Source organism: Bombus affinis, chromosome 18, assembly GCF_024516045.1.
Source record: "Bombus affinis isolate iyBomAffi1 chromosome 18, iyBomAffi1.2, whole genome shotgun sequence".
NCBI classification, from domain to species: Eukaryota; Metazoa; Arthropoda; class Insecta; order Hymenoptera; family Apidae; genus Bombus; species Bombus affinis.
In genome coordinates this window covers 4,063,527-4,088,257 of record NC_066361.1, presented here as the reverse complement: position 1 = coordinate 4,088,257, position 24,731 = coordinate 4,063,527, and the positions used below count along the sequence as shown (strand labels likewise).

The window sequence follows — 24,731 nt, the reverse complement described above, 5'->3', positions numbered from 1 at the left end:
TTCGCATCTACATAAAGAAAAAATCCACGAAGAGAGACGCTGCCATCCCTTTGCACGTAATCGAAAGGTTACGTCTCTGTACAGTTCTTATCAAAATTCTTCCTCAAAGATTTCCTCTCTATTTTAGTCGCTTGATTCATAAAACAGTTACTAACCATTTATTATACATTCCCTTTGCTATCACTATCATCGACATTTATTATATTCTTTGTTAAATTATTTCTCGTTTATAAATAAAACTCTAAATCGTTACTTATCGTGCATTAAGACTGTCTCTCGAATATCCGTAACTAAGATTAGACAAAATTCATAATCTCAATCGCATATGATTTCCATTCGGAATTAAAATACAAGAAAATACAAGAAGGAAAGGAACATTATCTTCAGATTCCACTTCTTTCGAAACTCCTTTTGCTCGCGAAGAAAGGGAAAAAAAAATCGCTCGATACCCAAGACACTGTGCGGATATGTAGGTTTTCGTTTCGATGACGACGAAATGAAGAGAGATAGGAAGAGTGAAAGAGAGGGGGAGGGTGAAAGAGCAAGATAGAACAGCCGCGTTTTATTCACGACGCTCCAGATACTGCAGCCATTTTATATAGATTGCAATGTATTGATCGTCTCCGCCAACAGCCGACATTCTACGTAGTATCAGAATGACAGGCTGGCAGATGGAATCGCAACTTCCCCTTCCCCTTTTTCCACCAACTGCCACCACGTTCCAACCCCCTTTCGATGCTTTGGACTGCCTGCCAACCCCTCGTCTCCGCCTATACCTATGTACACTTTCTGCTTAGCTACTTACAGAAACCTGCCTCTTCTGTATTCGTGTACCTTCACAGCTACATATCTATCTGTATATATATATATATCTTCCTATGTATACTCTACGATGTACACACATTTCCTGTGTGTGCGTAAACGCACATAGAAACGTAGACTTGCGTCCCGCTACGTGGATCGCATATACGTCTGTCCAGATATGTAAAGAATATGTAAATAACAGGGAGTGGTTAGATATGTACGAGATATATCGCGGTTTTTATTTATCCTTTTTGCAAGCAGGTTAGGATAAATGAATTTGTCGGTGGCACAGAGTGCAGCACCATGTCGACGATTCTCGAATGCTTGTCGAAAATCGAACAACCAAGCAAGCTTCTTTCTATGGGTGAAATTAACCTATTTTTTGCCATTTTTAGTACTGTCACAGATTTCTTCGTTTCTTTTTTTTTCTTTTTCGTGCTGAGAAATAGAGGTTGTTCGATGAAAGTTATTTTTAACGCGTACGTGTATGGATAAATAAATTCGTTGGGGATGGAGTGGCCAGTTAAACGAACCGCTCGTTTTTTTATCCTAGGCATCTCGAGATTCCAATAATTTTAGGCTGATCGTGCTAACCGATCTCGGTTGATGAATATTCGATTTCGTGTTTATTTGAGAGAGCAAAATGAACGTACAGTATTTTGTTTCTATTTTCTGGATTTTCCTATTTCTGAAAGAATTTTAATGAAGAATTCGAAGCTCTTCGTGGTGGATGCTTATTAGAAATTATTGCTGGGTTTAATTCGAAACATTGAGAGACCTGGCAACGGTGTGGCGAAACAGATATTTCCCCCTCTCTCGACTGCGCCGCGTCGTCCCAGGACGAACATCCAGTTTTTTAATTAAAATCACACGCCACCCACACTCTCAAACTTTCCGCGTGAATAGGTTTTATTAAATTAGTTTCCAAGCTGATATAAACAAGCTGTAAGATTGGATCGTTCGTAAATCGTTCCGATTTGTAAACAATCTTCGTGCTAATCGAAGATATACAGAAATAAATAAATAAATATTATTGAAAAATATCTGACAGAATTATGGATAAGGATAGAAAAGCTACAGTTTTTTTCGATATTTATTTGTCGTATCAAGATATGATAAATGTACTAGAGAGACACGCCCAGTAAAAAATTCATCGTCTTTCAGAAATCTTTCCCGGCTGATGCTACACGAATTCGTATTGTCAGTTTCGTTTCGCTAGAAATCTCTTTCTGTTAAAGAACACGCGATAGATTACCAGGAGAAAGCCGCGATAACGTGTTCGCATTCGCGTCCACTTCAGCCTGACAAATGATTGTCTTCTTCCGTTATACCCCCGCGTCTAGCAGCAAGTATTATCGAGCCTCAATATTGTTGCCCTTGCCGTGTCTGAACGAGATCATTTTTACCGATAGAGACACTTCCACCGATGGAAATGAACTTTGTTTTTAGATCTTCCTCGAGTTTACGGTTTCTATATTTTGAGACTATCGGAAGAATTTTAATAGATTGATTATCTCGGTTATCTATCGGCAAATACGTGTACCGTGTGATGTTAATCGGGAGATTATTAATTACGAAATAAATGGAAGATAATTTAGAAAATTGGAGGAATTTTAATTTTAAACTGTGGATGCCATAGCTCTTTTAACAGACTAGCGAGGAAATTTTTTAATTTATTAGCTATCAAATTCTTGACTTTTTTAGATAACAAATTTTCCAACTGGAAATTCCAGTGAAAATTTCAAATTTCGAAATTTCCAATTGTCAAGTTGTCAAGTATTTGAAATTTCTAACGTCCAAATCTCCAAACAAATTTTCGAACTGTGGAAATTCCAATGAAAATTTCAAATTTCGGAATTTCCAATTGTCAAGTTGTCAAGTATTTGAAATTTCTAACTTCCAAATCTCCAAACAAATTTTCAAACTGCCGAAATTCCCCACAGTGAAAATTTCAAATTTCGAAATTTCCAATTGTCAAGTGTTTGAAATTTCCAACCTCCAAATCTCCAAACAAATTTTCGAACTGCCGAAATTCAAATTTCGAAATTTCCAATTGTCAAGTCAAGTCAAGTTGTCAAGTGTTTGAAATTTCGAAGCTTCAAATCTCCAAACAAATTTTCGAACTGCCGAAATTCAAATTTCGAAATTTTCAATTATCAAGTCAAGTCAAGTTGTCAAGTGTTTGAAATTTGTAACCTCCAAATCTCCAAACAAATTTTCGAACTGCCGAAATTCAAATTTCGAAATTTTCAATTATCAAGTCGAGTCAAGTTGTCAAGTGTTTGAAATTTCCAAGCTTCAAATCTCCAAACAAATTTTCGAACTGTGGAAATTCCAATGAAAATTTCAAATTTCGAAATTTCCAATTGTCAAGTCAAGTCAAGTTGTCTAGTGTTTGAAATTTCCAAGGTTCAAATCTCCAAATAAATTTTCAAACTGCCGAAATTCCCCACAGTGAAAAATTCAAATTTCGAAATTTCCAATTGTCAAGTCAAGTCAAGTTATCAAGTGTTTGAAATTTCTAACCTTCAAATCTCCAAACAAATTTTCGAACTGCCGAAATTCAAATTTCGAAATTTTCAATTATCAAGTCAAGTCAAGTTGTCAAGTGTTTGAAATTTCCAAGCTTCAAATCTCCAAACAAATTTTCGAACTGTGGAAATTCCAATGAAAATTTCAAATTTCGAAATTTTCAATTGTCAAGTTGTCAAGTATTTGAAATTTCTAACTTCCAAATCTCCAAACAAATTTTCAAAATGCCGAAATTCCCCACAGTGAAAATTTCAAATTTCGAAATTTCCAATTGTCAAGTGTTTGAAATTTCCAACCTCCAAATCTCCAAACAAATTTTCGAACTGTGGAAACTTCCCACAGTGAAAAATTCAAATTTCGAAATTTCCAATTGTCAAGTTGTCAAGTGTTTGAAATTTCCAACCTCCAAATCTTCAAACAAATTTTCGAACTGCCGAAATTCAAATTTCGAAATTTTCAATTATCAAGTCAAGTCAAGTTGTCAAGTGTTTGAAATTTCTAACCTCCAAATCCCCAAACAAATTTTCGAACTGCCGAAATTCCCCACAGTGAAAAATTCAAATTTAGAAATTTCCAATTGTCAAGTTGTCGAGTGTTTGAAATTTCCAACCTCCAAATCTCCAAACTTCCAAAGTCTGGAAACGTCATATTCGTAGATTTTCCCAATTTTCAACCACCGAGTGTAGACATTTTCGCAATTCCTAAACATCAAAATTCCAGAATTTCCGAGTTCCCAAAGTATCCTCAGGCAATACGTTTCCCAATGTTCAAACATAAAATCTACAACAATAGAATATTCCAACATTCGCCTCACGCCTTATCCTCGGCGCCTTACAAATCGTTTACCCTGAAAAATCTTTTTCTTTCTCTTGATTCCTCGAACGTAAAGGGATTTCCTGGCGTACGCTCGCTATCTCCACCAGCTTGAACGTCTGTCGCGCGATATTAGGTTCTCGATTCGAGGCCGCGAAATAAGGGACGCGAGCATAGAGGGTGGGAAGGGGAAAACAGGGAAAAATGAAGGACAAAGGATAAAATGGGAAGGTCGGTGGAAAAGCGGAATCTCCTGTTACGTCGGCTTTCAGATAGGGTGGACCTTTCGTCCGCAAAAATGCCCCGCGAGACCCGCGTCAACGTCCTCGAAGGAACCCTCCGCGTTCCCTGTAAACCCTCCTCTTCGTAACCGTCGGCGAACACTTGGACACCGGGAACGACGACAAGGAGCTCTCTGACTAGACGTCACTCAGATTCCAACTTCCCTCCATTCTTCTGGGCGACCATGATTTATGGTCTCGCTTAATGCAACTCTCCTCGCGAACGCTCGCACGCGGAAATTCGGATTAACCGGTCAGCTGTGCACGGAAAAAGTACTCGATATCCAGATGTGAGCGTGACGGAAGCTGGTTTGGGTTGGATTTCGCTTGTTTGTTCCGATTGATGAAGTGTGTTTTTCGAACTTTTCCTTCCACGTCCAAATGGATGCTGTAAATGTTTGCATGTAGAGTTTTCGTGATTTTATTTGATGCACACCGTTAGTATTGGGATATGCAGGTATTGCGTTTGCATAGGATGTGATATGTTGTACAAAGTGGATGATTCTACTGATTTTGTTTCATAATTCTTTCATCGTCAGTTCATTTAGTTATTTGTGTGTAATGTGAATATTAAAATTTGGTATAGTTGTTATTACTTAAGTAGGTGCTTCAGTATCTATGGCTGTGTGTTTTATCTTATAAGTGTTTCATCATAAGTTCATTTAATTATTTGTGTGCAATGTGAACATTAAAATTTGCTATGGTTGTTATTATTTAAGTAGGTGTTTCGCTATCTATGGCTGTCAGTGTAAATAACTGTTGAAGTAATTTGATAAAAGCGTTTCCAATGATTGCTTGACACCTTTGTTGAATATTATAGTCTGTTGGAACAATGTTTATTTCTGTAGTAAGTAGACTTATTTACTTGTAAAGAATCCTTTGCTGTTAAAACTGGTTAAAACGTTTACTGTTTGTTACTTATGTATCACTTTTCAGAAAGTTGTTTCTATGAACTAAAAATTTGTAACAGAGAGGAAATTGAAATTCCGCTTGGGTTGTTAATGTTAGTTAACCAATCTAATCTAATTACAAAAGGCTAGGATACTAGGTGCTCGTAAAAGGTGAAAATTGAACGAATTAAACCTAACTGTTAAAGAGCTTGTATTTATTCAAGGGTATCCATAAAACCGCCAGTAAGGCAATTAAGAGCTATTGTAACATTTACCGAGCCCTGTTGCAAGAAATTAACGTTAAATTCAGTATAATATCTTTGGTTGATGCTACTGCAACTACCAAAACCCTGTATCTATGACCATACAAATTTTTTCAAAATTTCCCATAAAAGTACCAGTAGTTACAAAAAGTATTACACACACCTTTTGTATTTCATTTTCAAACTATCCAATTTTTGTAGTCATCTGACAGTGATCTTAAATTTCGCGAAATTTCATGTACTTGTGTCTAATTAATTATTAATCGACTAATAAAAACCAAGTTATAAAATGTTGTAATAAATACTGATATAAATACTATAATACATACTAATCATAATAAATATATACCTTAAACTACATGAAATTTCATGTATCTGTCTAATTAATTATTAATTGATTAATAGAAACCAACCCTGATAATTAATCAGTACGTTATAAAATGTTGTAATAAATACTGATATAAATACTATAATACATGCTAATTATAATAAATATATACCTTAAACTACATGAAATTTCATGTATCTGTCTAATTAATTATTAATTGATTAATAGAAACCAACCCTGTTAATTAATCAGTACGTTATAAAATGTTGTAATAAATACTGATATAAATACTATAATACATACTAATCATAATAAATATATACCTTAAACTACATGAAATTTCATGTATCTGTCTAATTAATTATTAATTGATTAATAGAAATCAACCCTGTTAATTAATCAGTACGTTATAAAATGTTGTAATAAATACTGATATAAATACTATAATACATACTAATCATAATAAATATATACCTTAAACTACATGAAATTTCATGTATCTGTCTAATTAATTATTAATTGATTAATAGAAATCAACCCTGATAATTAATCAGTACGTTATAAAATGTTATAATAAATACTGATATAAATACTATAATACATACTAATTATAATAAATAGATACTAATAAAAATCCTAATATAATATTAATATCAATATTAAATATATTATGATATGCAAATACATTTTCCAATCACTATAAACGATATAGGTATGCTCGTTTGAAGATGTCTATCTATCGGTGTCTTAAGAATTGTCGAATGAAAACATCGATAAGGACGTGGTTAATCAGGCTGCAGTTAGTATAATGTACGTTTGCAGAGGCGCAATTGAATTCTCGACGGAGGGCATTTTTCAAACGAGTAGAACGACCAGAGTGGAAGGTAAAATTTTGCTTGGAAATGCCCGGCATCGCGATTCCTTGTCTGCAGTGGAGGGGGATTCTAACCCGCCCATCTGGCTTTCGGATTCATCTCAATAACATTAGCCCAGTCGTTTAAGCTTCCGCTGCAACCGACTTGTGTTTTATTCGAAGCTGCCCGCGTGCAATTTGTTTGCTCCGTTAAATTATCGGCTGAGAGCTCGATTTCTCCTTTTCCGTCTGGATATCGCGTTTTAGGGCGTTGCACGTTTATTATGGAGTTTCAGGGAATTTTTGCCGTGAACCGAATAAAGTGTCTGTTCTTTCAATATTTCAGCAATCTTCCTTCTTCTTCTTTCTTTCATACAGCTACGCCTTTTGTTATGAAATTTTTCTTCTTAAATTTAGAAATTGTTTGTCTTAGTTGGCTATGAGTACATTTTCAGGCATGTTCCTGCCAGTTGTATCTTAATTCTGAATTTGATTATTGTAATATTAGAAGACAATATTATAGTAACTTCATGTTAAAAGAAAACTTACAGTTAATGCTTATTCGCTTCATTTCTCTTCCCTTCTTTTTAATATTGCAGAGTTCTAGGCAAAGTAACAGTTACATTTTAAAGTAGCTGGCATCACTTTGTAAACTGTATTTTATTCAAACTTTCTATCCTATACAGCCTACTCTTTCAATCATATAATTCCACCATTTTAAATACAAGAAATAAGATGAAATTACTCCAAGTCCAAAAGCTTCTCTGTCAATCACAACCTCAAAAGGCAATTTCATCTATACACGTCAAAGCATAGAAAATTCTTAAGCACAGAAACATATTAAAAGACAATATTAGAAATATATGGAAATTATTTTTCAGTAACTTCATGTTGAAAGAAAACTTACAGGTAATACAATTATCCCTTCCTTTCTCTTCCTTCCTTTTTAATATTGCAGAGTTCTAGGCAAAGTAACAGTTACATTTTAAAGTAGCTGGCATCACTTTATAAACTGTATTTTATTCAAACTTTCTATCCTATACAGCCTACTCTCTCAATCATATAATTCCACCATTTTAAATACAAGAAATAAGATGAAATTACTCCAAGTCCAAAAGCTTCTCTGTCAATCACAACCTCAAAAGGCAATTTCATCTATACACGTCAAAGCATAGAAAATTCTTAAGCACAGAATATTAATAGACAATATTAGAAATATAATTATTTTTCAGTAACTTCATGTTGAAAGAAAACTTGCAGGTAATACAATTATCCCTTCCTTTCTCTTCCTTCCTTTTTAATATTGCAGAGTTCTAGGCAAAGTAACAGTTACATTTTAAAGTAGCTGGCATCACTTTATAAACTGTATTTTATTCAAACTTTCTATCCTGTACAGCCTACTCTTTCAATCATATAATTCCACCATTTTAAATACAAGAAATAAGATGAAATTACTCCAAGTCCAGAAGCTTCTCTGTCAATCACAACCTCAAAAGGCAATTTCATCTATACACGACAAAGCATAGAAAATTCTTAAGCACAGAAACATATTAAAAGACAATATTAGAAATATATGGAAATTATTTTTCAGTAACTTCATGTTGAAAGAAAACTTACAGGTAATACAATTATCCCTTCCTTTCTCTTCCTTCCTTTTTAATATTGCAGAGTTCCAGGCAAAGTAACAGTTACATTTTAAAGTAGCTGGCATCACTTTATAAACTGTATTTTATTCAAACTTTCTATCCTATACACCCTACTCTTTCAATCATATAATTCCACCATTTTAAATACAAGAAATAAGATGAAATTACTCCAAGTCCAAAAGCTTCTCTGTCAATCACAACAGCAAAAGGCAACTTCATCTATACACTACAAAGCATAGAAAATTCTTCACATATCTCACTGGCAAAATTCATCGTAGAATAAATGAATATTTCAAAACACTACTTCACCTATAAATCGAGATCTGGCGTACTCTGAGCATATGCTACTCCTACAATTCATCTACCTAAACTGCCAAATAAATAATTTAACAGATTGTTCTCTGAAATTTCCAGGCCACTCCCTTTTGATCGTTGATCAACAGGAAGATTCCATAGTGGATCGAAATGCCGTGGATGACATAATCCATCCATGCAACGGACCCATCGATCGCGAAGAACACAGGCGACGGGAAGCGAGCCGATTCTTTTATGGCGTACTCGATCCGAGATTCAAAAGGGTAGCGAGCCACGAATGCGAATCGCGGTGTTGGTCGGTGTATGGAAAAGGAAATCGACCGGCGATCGGGATTTATTATTCAACACACGGAGCCCGGACGTTCCTTCCTTCTTGAAGCATTCCACGATATACGATACTCGATGCCAGTCGAAGACAGCACCTCTTGCAAGCATCGTGTGTTTGAGCGAAGATCGACGGAAATAGCGTGCACGACCTTCTTCTCTCTTCCTGTATCTACGTAATCGTTGATCAAATTCGAAGATTTCTTCGTGGCAGAAAATGGAATTCGGAGGCGAACAGCGTTACCATAGTCTGTCGGAGAGTCTTCCAAGAAAAATTTCCATGGGGTTGATACGCAGGACCTTGGAAAGAAGAAAATTGTGAAAATCTTTGATGACAGGTAAATCTTACTTTAGAATATCTCTCGTACAGTTTGTAATATTTTTTCAAAATATCTAACAGAGAAGAATCCTTTAAGAGAATTCACTTTCAAGTTCTTTCACCCCTTAGGTAATTCTAATATTCTATAGGTATCATTTTTACCGAATTAAATTTCTTTTAAGACAATTATAGAATTCAGATAATTAGTGAACAATTCTAAAATTCGATATTTCTATTTTATACAGTGCTGTAGAATTGATAAGGTAAGGACAATTTGCTTCTTAATTTTCTCATACCTTAAAGGACTAACATTTTATGACTAACTCTATCAAATTTCATATACAAAATTCGAATATCTTCAGCAAAATTGCACAACTAATTTTTGTCTATAAGCGATTATCCTATAGTTGCCCTAATCACTGACGTATATTGCAAGCAATATAAATGTTATTTTTCTCAGACAGAACGCACGCTATCGATCTTTGTCCTCGGCTTTTCATACTACGAAACATCCTCCGCTATTTGTCGGCCACGTCGAAATTGCGCTGTATGCTGATGAGTTGGCGTGAATTAATCAATAAATATGTAGTCGCTGTGTTAACCACGGATACGGGTCGGTCGTAAACGACGTCTGGGAGCGGGAGACCCTGCTTGGGATACATTTTCCCTGTGCTACGTGCGTTCGTTCTACATATTTTTGTTGGTCATAAACCGATCGTAATTTCAACGAAGCCGCGTTTAATGTATGATGCATCCACTACCCGAGCGCTAACGTTTCTTCTCTGCCATCGCTGAAACATGGCGGCCGAAAATTGCTTTGTTACTTTTTCCATTCCATTTCGAATATAGATACAGTGAATGTAAGGTTTCTATCAAATAGATTCTACTTTAGTAATTAATACCGTGCTTTGCAACGTCTACTTAAGATTATTTTCAAGTCCAAAGAATTGTTGTATTTAATCCTTCCAATTAGGTGTCAAGTGTGTCTTTGGATTTCTTCATCTTCTTTGTACCAAACTTTACCAAAATTAGATTCCAGATTTTATTTACTTTTACTTGTATCTTAGAATATATGTACTCATTTTTCATGAAGTTTGTTAGATAAGGTACACCATCATAATTACTTTTATTGGTACAAGTTACTTACAGACACAACAGATAACTTGAGACTTAATTCTTCACCTTTTGTATTGTTCATTGATATTTCACTAAACACTGGCTGTTTACTCTCTTATCTAAAAAATGGAATATATAATAGAATTCAAAGTAAACTTCGTTACAAATACATTTTGTCTTTGTGGAATTAGTTATTTAGTTTGAAACGTCTTCAAATTAGCTATAAACGTGAAGTTACTTACAAACAACAGAAGACTCAATCCTTCAATTTCTCTGTTGTTTTGATATTCCACTGGCTGTTTATTCTCTTATTTCAAAAATCTAATATATAATAGAATTCAAAGTAAATTTTGCTACAAATACATTTTGTCTTTGTGGAATTAATTATTTCGTTTGAAACGTTTTAACATTAGCTATAAACGTGAAGTTACTTACAAACAACAGAAGAATCATCAATCCTTCAATTTCTCTGTTGTTTTGATATTCCACTGGCTGTTTATTCTCTTACATCAAATATCTAATATATAATAGAATTCAAAGTAAACTTTGTTACAAATACATTTTGTCTTTGTGGAATTAGTTATTTAGTTTGAAACGTTTTAACATTAGCTATAAACGTGAAGTTACTTACAAACAACAGAAGAATCATCAATCCTTCAATTTCTATGTTGTTTTGATATTCCACTGGCTGTTTATTCTCTTACATCAAAAATCTAATATATAATAGAATTCAAAGTAAATTTTGCTACAAATACATTTTGTCTTTGTGGAATTAATTATTTCGTTTGAAATGTTTTAAAATTAGCTATAAACGTGAAGTTACTTACAAACAACAGAAGACTCAATCTTTCAATTTCTATGTTGTTTTATTATTTCACTAAACACTGGCTGTTTATTCTCTTATTTCAAAAATGTAATATATAATATAATTCAAAGTAAATTTTTCTACAAATTCATTTTATCTTCGTGGAATGAAAACTACAATCCATGTGACGAATATAACTGGGTGTTATAAACCAAATACATAGGAACATTGTAATCGTTAATTCTTGTTGCGTGGAAAGTAAAGAAGACGTGTTCTACTCGTCATATTTCAGAAGACGCTTTTCTCTTCGTCAAAAGACCAACAAATACGATGGAACAATGTGAAGATAAAAAAGATGTGTGTTCGATGTTTCCGGTGTGCAAGGAAGAAGTTAGGAAGAGAAGAAGAGAGAAGCTTCGTCACGGAGGCCTCACAAGCAACGATACGTGGGTAAACTCGCAGAAGACGTATTGCACGTGAGTAGAGGACGACAGGCAGAATGTTGGTTGAGTGACGTATGATACGAGGATGAAGTTACGCCGTGGCGAACGACGTGTCGCCGATTTATCGAGTTAAGTCGTCCCAAGGCTTATCGGCTTTCGTGTTCCCGGCCACTTGTTTTTCGCCATCCGTCGAATATTTGTGACAATTCACGCTGTCTACCACTGTATTTATAGTATGGTATCGTGTCGCCATGTAGCAGGTAACATTTTTATTTTCATTCGAGTAGGTACGATGATGGAAAAGCGTGCAGGGTGATTTATGGAAGGTAGTCAGTGTTAATTAGAAGGTTAATGGAGATCATCCGATAAAAGAGTTTAAGTTGATGATGGATATCGATTGCTGGAAATTACTTTGCCTGAATTTAACATCGTTTCGGCAATTCTTTTCTATTTTTCATACCAGGCTACTCGAAACCATTAGAACGTTATTTTTCCTGCCATTTTAACCTTTATCTATACATTTTTCATTCTGGTAGTCCATTTTTCCAATTTTTATACTTCAATCTTGCTTCCATTTTGCGAAATAAAAGAGAATTCTCGTGTTTTAACGTGTTTAACGTATAATTAGAAGAGTGCAGAGATCAAGCGAACAAAAATGTACATAAATTTCCTAAAACAGTAGAATCTAGTCGAAGGAAATAACAAATGAACAGATGTTAAACGAACTCTCGGAATTCTCTTTTATACCCACAGCATTGAAGCAAGGAAAAAGTTAATCTAAATCGATTGAAAATAAAAATGTATCAACAGAGCGTTGCTCCTCAATGAGATAATCATCTCCAGATCTCTATTGAAATTTCTTCTGAAGAAATTTCTTCTGCTTGCAATCCCAGCAGAGTTCCATGCTTTCCGCTTTAATCAAACCTCAAATTCTTCCTCCTGTTGGTGAACTATCCTCTCTGCCACCCTCGGACCATCAGATGGCCTTGGTCTTTTTGCACGCGCACCACTTGACGACGTGACCGTTTCCATTGGCAGTGTGGGTCCTCTATTTTTTCCCTGCTGGCAGTTTCGACAAAGATACGCCTGTACAGAGCCAGTTTCATCGAAGCCACCCCCTCACATCTCTCTCTCTTTCTCTCTCCCTCCGAGGATGCGTTTTCTCTCCATTCTTCGTTTCCCTCAGCGGATGTCAGGCTCCTCCGGTCGCGGCTTCAGGAGAGCAGAGAGACGATCAATACGTCGCTCCAGAACGGAGAAGGAACGGAGCAGGCTAACGTTATTGGGAGACTTTGTTGGCGAGGGTGGGGGGTGGCGACACGAGGGTGGAGAGGGTAGGTCGAGGGAAAACGGAGCTTTTCCAGGCGATTCCTCCGAGAAGAGGAGAGCACAGGCCTGGCTTCGAGCAGATATGCCCGGCTATGAGCGCGAAAAGATGATGAGACGAAGGGTGGCCCCTGCCTTTTACCCTCTCCCTTTCGCCTGTGATCCGGTTGACAGGGATTCGAAGCCGAGGCTGCACGATCTCCACCGAGCTGAAACGACCTCAGGGCTGTATCCACTCGTGATTATGCTCCGCACGAGCGTTAACTGGATACAACTTTCGAGAAATTCTCTTACGTCGTTCTTCCATGCTTTCCACTTCTTACAACTTCTTTCTTCCCTCTGCTTCCTTTCTTTTTCTTTTCGTAGCCGTGCTCGTTGTATGATTTCCGTATGACGGTTTTGTTAACTGCAATTGATACAAGAATCAGGGCAAATACGAATTTGTATAAATATTTCTTCTACATACTACATTTTTCTATAATTATTTTATTAATTAGTTTTATGAATTAGAAGAGCAGAAATTGTAACATCGTGTATGAAACGTTACATGTTCAATTTTGCTGTACCAATTTAGTGAATCTTCCTATCAAACATATGAATATCTTTATCTTTGCGAATGTATCATTATGCGTCATTTTAATGTTGAAGATCTTCTATTTCTTATGTGGTATTAATTGTTTAAATGTTTACATGTGTAAACGAATCCTTTTCAAGATTCATGGAGATATGAATCAGTGCAAATCAGACATTCCATAGGTCACAACTTAATATATCTAAATATTGCAAGGGGAAATGGAATAATGGAGTAAAATTTGCGAATAAAGGACAAGCAGTCGGTTCGGAGAAACTCAATGGTTTAGCAATGCCGATGACATACGAGTGTACCCCGATGCCAATTTATCATGTAAACGATAAAATTGTTCTGCGTCCCTTTCTCTTAATACAGAGCCACATAAGCTTGCTTCACGCCACACGTATACAATGCATGAATTTCATAGGAGAAATTCTGTACACCATACCAGCTGACTCTTAATTACATATCCATGCAACGTTCAATTTTCATTTTCCAAAAATTTCCACTTTAACGCTCGATACAACCTCTGATCCTGTTCCATACAACCGTAAACCTGAAACATATACTTTCATCAGATATCTAGACTTACATTCTCTTTATAAAATAAAATTGACTATCATACGGTTGTGAAACCATGGCTCATTTTAATTGCACACCGAATAAATTATAACTGTATGGTAACAAGATGCGCAAACCTGCATCTCTCTTCAAACATCTGAGGCTACCCTCTTCACAAAATTACATTTTTCTCATACACATTCCCCGTGAACGATTCACAATAAAACACCTGAACTGGTCCTCTCCTCGAACATCCAAACCTATGTACATGCTGTTCATGAAACAAAATGCTCTGTTTCTAGTACTTAAAACATCATCTATTTTAATCTCATCTCTCGTACTAGGCCAAGTAAAACTTATAGCTAACATTATCCATTACATTTCAGGTCTCATTTTTACTCCCTTTTACTCTCAACAATCAAGCGATCATCTGCCCTAGCCAATTACCCCCACCCACAAATGATCCCACCCCATTTTTCCAACAGCCATCCAGCCTCTAGCAAACGTTTCCAGTCGCACGGTAACATCCGCGTCACAGGGGGAAAAAACGTTGGGCGCGCGTCGAATAATGCGATATCAATACTGATTTCGGGGGTTTTGCCTGGGGCACCTGGTTTGCTGGCCACGGCCCTGTGCGGTGGCATCCCCCTCGCCGCGAGTGGGGCGAGGGTGCGCGCGGTCCAATCATCGCAGAATCCGGGGGATGCCCCTGGCTTCGGCCGGGCAACCGTGGGAGAGACGCCCCGCGACTCGAGGATTCGCGCTTGTCGCCGAATGCCTTCTCCGCTCGGGGCCAAAAAGGACAGTCGGCCGCTGCGTTTCGTTTCGAAGGGCGTTGGCCCTTCCGCGCTTCCACTCGCGCGCTCTTTACACGCTGGAAAACGCGCGAATCGCGCCGCTATTGTGAACCAGGCTGCAAGTGGTGCATAGCAGTGAGACGAGTCGTGCACGCGCACGCAAACACCTACCGGTCCAGGATGCATGTGCACGCGTGACGCTAAACAGCGATGTGAGTTGAGGAATGATTTTTACAAGATTTTCATTTTTCCTGCCTTATCTAACTATTTCGCTAATTCTGTGGTATTTTAATTTTGTGTTCGATATTACGTTAGGGATGAACGGCCGTACCTTGGTTTCGTATTTCTGAGCTTTACAATCTCCACGATTCTGTTTTCTTGCATGATATTTAGCATGTGAATTTTGGTGGGGAATAGCAGAGAGCCTGGCGTGCACGTGCATGGGTCTCTTAACGATTTACTCACGTTGTCCGTTTTCATGGTTTCACTTTTCTAATAGTATTCCCAGCATGTCGATACTTCGACCTCGATTCTGCGAACGCGAAGGATCGCACGCCTGCCTGTCTCATTGTTACTCGTTGGAATTTCGTGAAATCTAGTCTTTCTAGGTCTTTGGCTTATGCACTTTAATCGGTCGTTGAACAGCTGCCTTACGCGCGAGCTGATTGCCTCGCCTGTTGCTCGCGCGAACCATTAAAAGCATGTAATATTTTGTGTCCTCTTATTTTCCAATGGTTAGTCACTGATTATTCTGTAAATGCTTTGCGTATTAATAAAAGTTCTATTTTCTTCTCTAATATCGATATCGTATGAGAATCGAAGTACCTGATTCGTGTTCTGCCATCACTCTGTTTCTTCCACTCTGATTCCACCAATTCAATTCCGATCTCTTGTTAATGTTCTATTTTCACGTCTCTGGAAATTAATGGAGGAGGAAACACGACCATTGGCCCTCTATTTGTCGATCAACGTTTGTACTATTAGGTTAGTAACCAAGTGATTGTTGTCAATACCATCTAATGACAAAATCCGCAATTACTTAGTTTCTAACCTAATATTATACTATGCTACGATCACGGTAGCGTAGCCCGGTAGAATTCATCGAACGAAGCGTTCAAAATCGGATAATTTGTACCGTGGACAGGACAGTATCGTACGTACAATACATCGACTTCCTTCTGTCGTATTCCGGATATGCATGCGATGTCACGTCCGATTTTAGTGAAGGTTTTCCGGCGTCACGTACGGTTCGGTAGCCGGGACGAAATTTCTAATCCCTGCCGGCTTTATATAGTCATGCTCATACGGTTATTCATACGTAGCTACGTGTCGTTGCACGCTTGATCACTTTGCAATCGGTATCATGTAATTAATTCGCGATTACTATCGCTTGGTTATCGCAACCATTGCTCGATTCGTATTCAATCTCGAGGATAACTGTTCCTGTGGCAGTGAATGGTAATTTAATGGCTGGATACGATGTACAATTTTCAGAGTGCTATTTAACGATGGGCAACACCGTGTTTGCTATCGATTACCGCGATTCATGGAAATCAGCCTTCTAACCTAAACCTAACCCTATCCTCCTCTTTCGACGTTTGAATAAAAACTGGGCTTCTCTGTTACAGATCTCGCTACCTAGAGGAGACAATGGCCGAAAAGGTTGGGAGCATAAGATAGGCACATTCGTGATCTACCCTGTAGATCCGGGCTTTTGTAGAATTGTAAATATCAGAAGCTCGTCTCTACAGGTATCTTACGGATGACATGCCACGCGACTTTAGATTACACTACATGGTACCACACGTTCGGACAAATCTGGCGCTTGGGCTGTTTGAACAATCCTATGAGAAGATATTTTAGTTTTAGGAACGAGTCATCGGCTACTTGCAAACAATGTATAGTACATTCGAGCGAAGGAATAAACGATATAGCTTGTTCGACTTATAGTACGGTTTTATATCCTAAATGTAACCATCTGCCAGGCAAAATATATTGTCGTATGTAGGCTTAAAATGCGTAATTGTTTATAGATATTAGGTTTAGATAGGATACATATATTCTGTAATATAATTTATTAATTAGATATATATTTATATATTTATGAATCAATATACATTGAATATGTAAATGTAATGTATGAAAAATAAATGTATCACCCGAAATATCAAGATCTGTCCTAATTACTTTATTTACCCGTCTCTAAAAAACAAGATAAATAAATAGTGTTTAAACCAATAGCTAATCTTTTAGTGGTAATTAATTTCAATTAAGAATTATATTTTCTTCTAGTTTGATGGAAATGAATAATATTGAAATTGTTTGCTGTTTCTACAGAGTACGTTAGTACAATTTTTCCATCCCTACCGCAAATTTGTGAAACTATTTCTGCGCTTTCCTCCTATGGTGTGACAGAAATCTGTAAATCATTAGAGAATCGCAGATCTCGACATTACCGATAGAAGGAACTATACAGAAATTCTTAAATACGGACTAAACTAAACTATGCCTGAGAATGTAAATTTTATAACATGATGTAAATTTTTATAAATCGTATAGATTTCATAAAAATAAACAAAGTAAAATGTCTAAATAAACAAACAAATAAACATCAAATAAAATGTGAAACCATCAGATGGCAGCACAGTTTAAAATTGAGCCACCCCTACGGTGAAGATCATGCTAAAAAGAAAAGCTTACCAACTTTTACAACCTTAAAACTACATCAATATATATTTTATAATATAGGAGTTATACGCGTAAAAACATGAAAACTTCCTTCTTTAACCATCCATTCAACGAAATCAACGTATCGCTTTTCAAAACGAGCTCTTGGATTCACATATCCAACAACTATCGCGATACTTCTAGTCATGAAAAGCGTTTCTTTAAAAATTCTTACCAGGGTTTTTGATTCCAAAATTAGCCGACCTACTTTCCACCATGTCGTCATTATTCTCGGTACGCCTTATCGCGATTCAAAGCATCTGTGTCCACCGTTTCCACAGCGACTCCTTGTTGTCGTCATCGACAACGTGGAAGGGCGTCAGCAATCGCGTTCACGGTCGTCCTGAAAAAAATACGAAACATGTTCACGAAAAGGCGAACGATAAGCGGATCGGAGCACATGAAAGCCGGCCCAGGATTCGATGGTACGATAGCATGGTGGTACCCGGGGCGACGGGGTATTATATTATTGATCGTCCCTCGAGCTCTGTCCCCATCAGCTGTCGTGATCCCTGGCGTTCTCCTGGTACTACCGGGTTGCACGTTAACCTTTGTACTCACGGCGGAAAAAAACGTTTACAGGCTGGATATCTACTACGACCGAGTCAGCCGGATCTTGCTCTTTTTTGTAGTTCGACGGCCAGCCGCTACGACGCGCATTTGCAACTAACAATAAATGTACCATTCTCTCTTACACCTTCCATTCGTAATATCGTGTATCGTTCGATCTGTTTGGTTGATCGCGTACCAACTGTAATATTGGAATGTTCTCGTAGATATCGGGTGACGCAAGAATCGTAGTTATATCGTTCAAAAATGAAAGTGTGATAATAGAACTGGTTCTGTTTAATCTTACGTGTGAGATTTAAATACCTTTCGTAACTGATAGAAATGAATTTCTAAAAGATCGTTCTTCAAATGCATAATTAAAGGGGCTACTGTAATAAGGAGGTTGCTACGTTTCCCATTAATACGAATAAACCAAGAAAAACTAACTGAAAATCAAATAAGATTAAATCTATTTTTGGAACGTGCTATGCATTCATAGTTAACCTATATTCGTAATAATAAACTTTTGCACTTTTGAATACATAATCTAGATCTTTCGTTCTCTTCCAAGAGATACAAATTAAATATCGGTGTTCTGCCTGCTTATTGCTACAAACTACAATTCCAAATACGCGAACACATGAAAGTGAATAGATAATATAGCGGCACAAATTTTTAATAAAAGATACTAAACAACTAGTCGCAATTCAAATGAAATCGACGTCGTCACAAGGTACTCACCTGTTCCAAAGTCAAATTGAAACGTGTCGCCGTCCTACCACGTATTTCCCAAAAGACGATCTCCTCGAGCTATGTTCACGAATCGTGGAAGCTTTGTAACGTCGCCAGGCATTAATCGCGCGGTAATGACCGACAGATGAAGAAATATCGTTCTCCAATGACGTGCCACTGGGTTAAGGCGAATCCCCGCCATTATGACGTGTCAGCATCCGGGGGTAATCCACGATAACCATTTATTTCAGATCCACAGACCGTGCAGCGAAAGGGGTGGCAGTCGGGGGTGGAAGAGCCGCACAAATCTTCCTTTCGTGGACAAGCTGAAGAGTCTCTTCGACCTGCTTCTTCCCAACCAACCTCTTGTCTCCTTCTTCTTCTTCTTCTTCTTCCTTTCTTCCTTCTTCTTCGTTCGTTCTCTTCCGCCTTCGGTCCGCGAACGTAATATCCTGCCCCCAGCCGCTGCCTCGAACCTTCTAACACGAAGAGATTCGTGTCCCCTTCTGCGGAGAATCAGCTAGCTCTCGAGTTTCGTCCGCGCACCCCTTCCAACCTAGTTCTCGTTCCTCAGAGTGTCACTAATGCCGCGAGGATTAATGCTACGCGGCGGGGCTTACGGCCACTATTAATTTCATCGGGAGAACAATATCTTATGTGGCTGGGTATCGGGTGCATGTTTCTAGAGCGCTTCCTGGATACCTGGCACACCTCTTGACGATCTAATGCGCGGTTAGCTGGAAAAGAGATCCTATCCACGTTACAAGAGACCTGAAATCCATTTTAGGTTAGGTTTGCCAGAGGAAATTATTAAATTTAATTCTAAATGGCTACGTACTCGTGAATTGCGTTTTTCTGTTTGATTTTTATTAACTGGAAATTGATATGTTAAGGAAAGAATTGTTCATTATATGTATACCATTGTTAACGTTTTATCTCGATTTTGATAAACGGAATTTACTGAGCAATTTTGTTGTTTTTCCTATATTACATCCCTTTTGCATATTCACTGCCGAAAGAATTTTTATTATTCACATATGTTTAACAAATAATTTCCATTTAAGACCACAAGCGTTACAAATGTTTTTTCCAAATTTTGTATATATTTTTTTTGTGTGTAATAAAATACCTTTCGCATATTCACTGCCGAAAGAATTTTTATTATTCACATATGTTTAACAAATAATTTTCATTTAAGATTACAAGCGTTACAAATGTTTCTTCCAAATTTTGTATATATTTTTGTGTGTGTGTGTAATAAGATACCATTTGCATATTTATTGCCGAAAGAATTTTTATTATTTACATATGTTTAACAAATAATTTTCATTTAAGACCACAAGCGTTACAAATGTTTCTTCCAAATTTTGTATATATTTTTGTGTGTGTGTAATAAAATACCTTTTGCATATTCACTGCCGAAAGAATTTTTATTATTCACATATGTTTAACAAATAATTTTCATTTAAGATTACAAGCGTTACAAATGTTTCTTTCAAATTTTGTATATATTTTTTTGTGTGTAATAAAATATTTAAGAAACCGAATCCGAAACGTAGGTTTTTGAAAGTAATAATGTATTAAATGAAAAATACACCGAGTTGACGGATGAATGTAAAATTATGTAAACAATGGATATAAAATCCTAGAAATACCTACGACAAGGAAAACTGTTCCCCAGCGTGCGATAACGCTTGAATCGTTGCAAGAGGAAGGTATCGATGCATCGGTATCGCGTTTCTCTTCCTTCGACGTTTCGAGAGCATCATAGTTACCGGTAAGCGTGACACAAAGGTTATTACGCTGGCACGATAACATCCGGGCATAGCTGACGTGTTTGACTGACGAGCTCTCAGACGTCGCTGCAGGAGCACGCCATTTGCGGACGGCCGGCTGATACTTATCTGCAGGTAATTAGAACTTGGACCTGGAATCACGCATACAGTTTCCGCCGTTGTTCCAGGACTGCTTTCGCACAGTAACACTGACAGTGATAATTATACACTTCCCCTGTACTTTGACATGGTTGACGTGTAGTTTATAGAAGCTTCGATTCTGTGTACCTTCAAGAGAAGTTTTTTCGATTCCAAGCTTTTTGTTCGTTTCGTATAGAAGTTTATGTTCGTTAAGTGTGTCGACTTTCGGTACTACGCTGCGAATGTTAATAAGATGGACAGTGTAAATAACGGTGACATAACTGAAATGAAGGTTATGTGCCCGGTCTATACAGCTAGGTACAAAATTTGAATTTAAATTTATATTCAAATGTAATGTAAATTTAAATTTACATTTAAAATTAACACTAGATGGTTTTCAGATTTTGAGATTATGTTGTTTTTGGTAATTACTATAAGTATACAAGTGCTCTGTTGACTAACTCGATGATCACCGATGTTGACATGGGATCAAGATCGCATTTACGTATTTATGTTTATCGTATTATTTTAATTGGAACTAGGTATATACGAATAATTAGATATAATGCTAAATTTCCATCTTGACACTTTCTAGAGGCATCGGCTAAAGTTATTACACAGACTGGAAGCGAAAAGTAGGAAACTGTCGAGGAAAAGGCAGCCGGACACCTTTCTCGTTAATAGAGAACGGCGGAACTCTTTCTATCAACTTTCTAGTCCCGTCACGGCAATTAGCAAAGTACCTGCACGTGCGGATAAATCCTCTCGTGGCAGAAGCGCGACTTATTTATGACCATCCGCGTCCCGAGACCCGACTAAAGGGTTAAAAGCGAAACAATGCCACGGTCGACATTGTTTTGATGCGGTCAGAACTGAGGAAGATCGGTGAAAAGACGCGTAAACCCTCACGTCGTGTGCCAGTTTTCCAAAACGGAAGCTTCGACGTGAAACCCGCTGGTTTTCCCATCCGCTGACATTTTCTCTCTATACGAAAATTGCCAATACAAAGATTTGTCTGTTCGACCGCTAGAATTCTTGCGGCTTGGATAAAATTTTCTAATTTGATGCAAAGATCGATATTTGCTGTCGAGTTTTTTTTAGGAAGAATCGATAATATTAGCTTTTCATTTCTCTTCTCTTTCCAAAATCTTTTTCTTTTGATATGAAATATGTTAATTCAAGATGCAGTTTGAATTACACAAAATTTTAATTTAATATTGTGGTTATTGATATATATATATATTTATATCAATAACCACAATATGAAATTATATATATATTCAGGATTTTTCTGTGTGATAATTTCATAATTGACAATATTGCTGCCCCAAGCTTTTGGCCAATATACATATATATATTGAATTACAGAAAATTCTAATTTCATATTGTAGTTATTAATATATGTATATCAATAAATAATAATAATTGATATATATATCAATAACCACCTAATATATATTATCACATAACCAGATAATCCATAATATTAGCTCTTCATTTCTGTTTTCTTTCTAAAAATCTTCTTTTCATATGAAATATGCTAATTCAAGATGTAGTTTGAATTACATATATATATATATACATATCAATAATATTAGCTTTTTATTTCTGTTCTCTTTCCAAAAATCTTCTTTTCATATGAAATATATTAATTCAAGATATAATTTGAATACATTACATGAATTATATATATATGTAATTATATATGGTATTATATATATTATTATATATATAATAGTAATATAATAGTATATAATATATTAGTATAGTATATATTATATTATATATATAGTATATATTATATATAATTATATATGGTAGCAATAACCGCATAATCGGTAATATTAGCTTTTCATTTCTGTTCTCTTTCCAAAAATCTTCTTTTCATATGAAATATGTTAATTCAAGATATAATTTGAATACATTACATGAATTATATATATATATATATATATATATGTAATTCAAACTACATCTTGAATTAACAAATTTCACATGAAAAGAAGATTTTTGGGAAGAGGGCAGAAATGAAAACCAAATATTACCGATTATGTGGTTATTGATACATAGATCAATATATCAATAAAATTCTCTGTAATTCAATACACATATGTATATTGGCAAAAGTCTTAGGGTACCAATATTGTGAATTATGAAATTATCACGGAGAAAAGTCCTGAAATTATAATGTGTACCTACTACCGCGTCGCCAGGAAACGAAAGCTTCCTATCAAAGGGTAAACGCCGTACCCTATTAGACCGGTATTTTTGCAACGATACAGCAGATCCAGGTTCTCGAGAGGAACGATAACGGTAATCGTAGCGTTGGTTGGCGGCCTCGCAGAGGAAGGCAGCCACGGTGTTCATGATCAGAAGAGCGGCAGTATCCTGGTCCTCCCTTTAGTAGTCTCATACCACTAGCGTATACCCTTACTATGGTACCCCTGGCGGCGCGGTGCTAGCCATGACACGAGAATGTGATTAATGATCGCAACAGAGAGCCATGCACCGTACACCGCTCTCCTCTCTTTTCCCTCTTCTCCCCCGCCGTAAACTCGCCGGGTTCTCCTTCTCTGTCGTCCGTTCCTCTCTTCCCTGGACGGCCACCGCGTTTTCTCTTCCCTCTGGTATCGTTCTCTCTTTCAGCAACCCCTGCTGTTGCCGCTGACGTTGCTGCCGCGGTTGCTGCTGCCGCAACTGCCCTCTCTCTTTCTTTCTCTCTTATTCTCTACTTGCAATCTGACTGCCTGCCAACTTTCTTCCATAGTTCTTCATCCTCGTTCTCCCTCCTCGTGGCCACCGCTGATTATCCATCGACTATTTCCAACGCTGCCTCCAGCTGGTTTTCGCCGTTTTTCCTCGAGATTCTCTTGTTCGACGCACCAACGCTGGCCTCGCTTCGACAGAAGATGAGCATTCCCGAGGGAAGAATAAAGAGAAGACAGGTTTTAAATAATTCTACAACGAGCTCAGTCTAACTGATACCGTACAGCTTCTTGGATTTGGTAAAATAGATCAGATTCGACTTTAGAAATGATGAACTCTGTTTCAGAAATCTTGGAGCAGTATGTTCGTTTCAATACAGAGAAACGTTAAGTAATTGTATGTACATGGTAAGGTGCTTGGACGGATTTTCCTAAGGGCTGAATTATATTATAAAGGTTGGTTTAAGCGTTAGGGCTTGATCGCCTAAAATTTAATTTCTTGTTTGTTATTATTTCACTTAATTGAACGTATTCAATTTTATTTACTTTCTCTTCCTCTTCTTTATAGAGTGGAGAGTTTCGTGTCCTCCGCGTTAAATGAACCTGTCCAAGGCAGGAGTCGTAAGAAATGAAGAAGTCACGGGAACAGAGGAAGAAATCAGTCAGTGCCTGCTCCAAGCACGATGACTTTGACTCTATCGACTCGTCTTCCGCTTATCTAAATCACTTATCGATATCTTGCCCTGATCCTGCTTTTCTTCAATATCCGATCGCCGTCGATCTTAATAATTGCACTTCTTCTTCCTTTCGATTTCAGCGATCCGTAAGTTTTATTCGTATTTACCAATTAAGTAAACAACTTTTGTCAGGAAATATGGACTCAAAAAGCTAAACAGTTTGGAATTCCGTCGCCATTTCATACATTCTGCAAGGAATGGCGCTTTAAAATGGCTTCCAGATAAATATTATCTAGTTATCTCAACTTTTCAAATATGTTTGAACACGTATAATTTGTTACTAATATGCAAAAGTTTTTAATCGACTGTTTTCTCAATGAACGTCCTTATTTCTTAGCAAAATACAAAACACACCAATGTTACTCGCTTTACACTCTA

The 24,731-nt window shown here is 36.9% G+C and overlaps 3 long non-coding RNA genes across 6 annotated transcripts; 1 reads left to right on the top strand and 2 right to left on the bottom strand.

Annotated features, from left to right (window-relative positions):
* Positions 1–6,409: 6,409 nt before the first annotated feature.
* LOC126926702 (uncharacterized) lies at positions 6,410–7,908 on the bottom strand. Its single transcript, XR_007714792.1, has 3 exons — positions 7,672–7,908; positions 7,314–7,560; positions 6,410–7,247 (listed from the first exon to the last, which is right to left on the bottom strand). It is a non-coding gene; the product is annotated as an uncharacterized LOC126926702 (long non-coding RNA).
* A 3,458-nt stretch (positions 7,909–11,366) lies between these two features.
* LOC126926658 (uncharacterized) lies at positions 11,367–21,213 on the bottom strand. 3 transcript variants are annotated; one of them, XR_007714736.1, is made up of 6 exons: positions 21,059–21,213; positions 20,626–20,922; positions 19,005–20,124; positions 17,890–18,057; positions 15,813–15,902; positions 11,367–15,738 (listed from the first exon to the last, which is right to left on the bottom strand). It is a non-coding gene; the product is annotated as an uncharacterized LOC126926658 (long non-coding RNA). The 3 variants fall into 3 exon arrangements; XR_007714734.1 differs by lacking the exon at positions 21,059–21,213 and having other exon boundaries at positions 18,276–20,124; positions 20,626–20,805; XR_007714735.1 differs by lacking the exons at positions 17,890–18,057; positions 19,005–20,124; positions 20,626–20,922; positions 21,059–21,213 and adding an exon at positions 16,149–16,461 and having other exon boundaries at positions 15,813–16,003.
* On the top strand, positions 20,814–24,442 carry LOC126926663 (uncharacterized). 2 transcript variants are annotated; one of them, XR_007714743.1, is made up of 4 exons: positions 20,814–20,905; positions 23,679–23,856; positions 23,964–24,072; positions 24,185–24,442. It is a non-coding gene; the product is annotated as an uncharacterized LOC126926663 (long non-coding RNA). The 2 variants fall into 2 exon arrangements; XR_007714742.1 differs by having other exon boundaries at positions 23,679–24,072.
* The last annotated feature ends 289 nt before the right edge of the window (positions 24,443–24,731 follow it).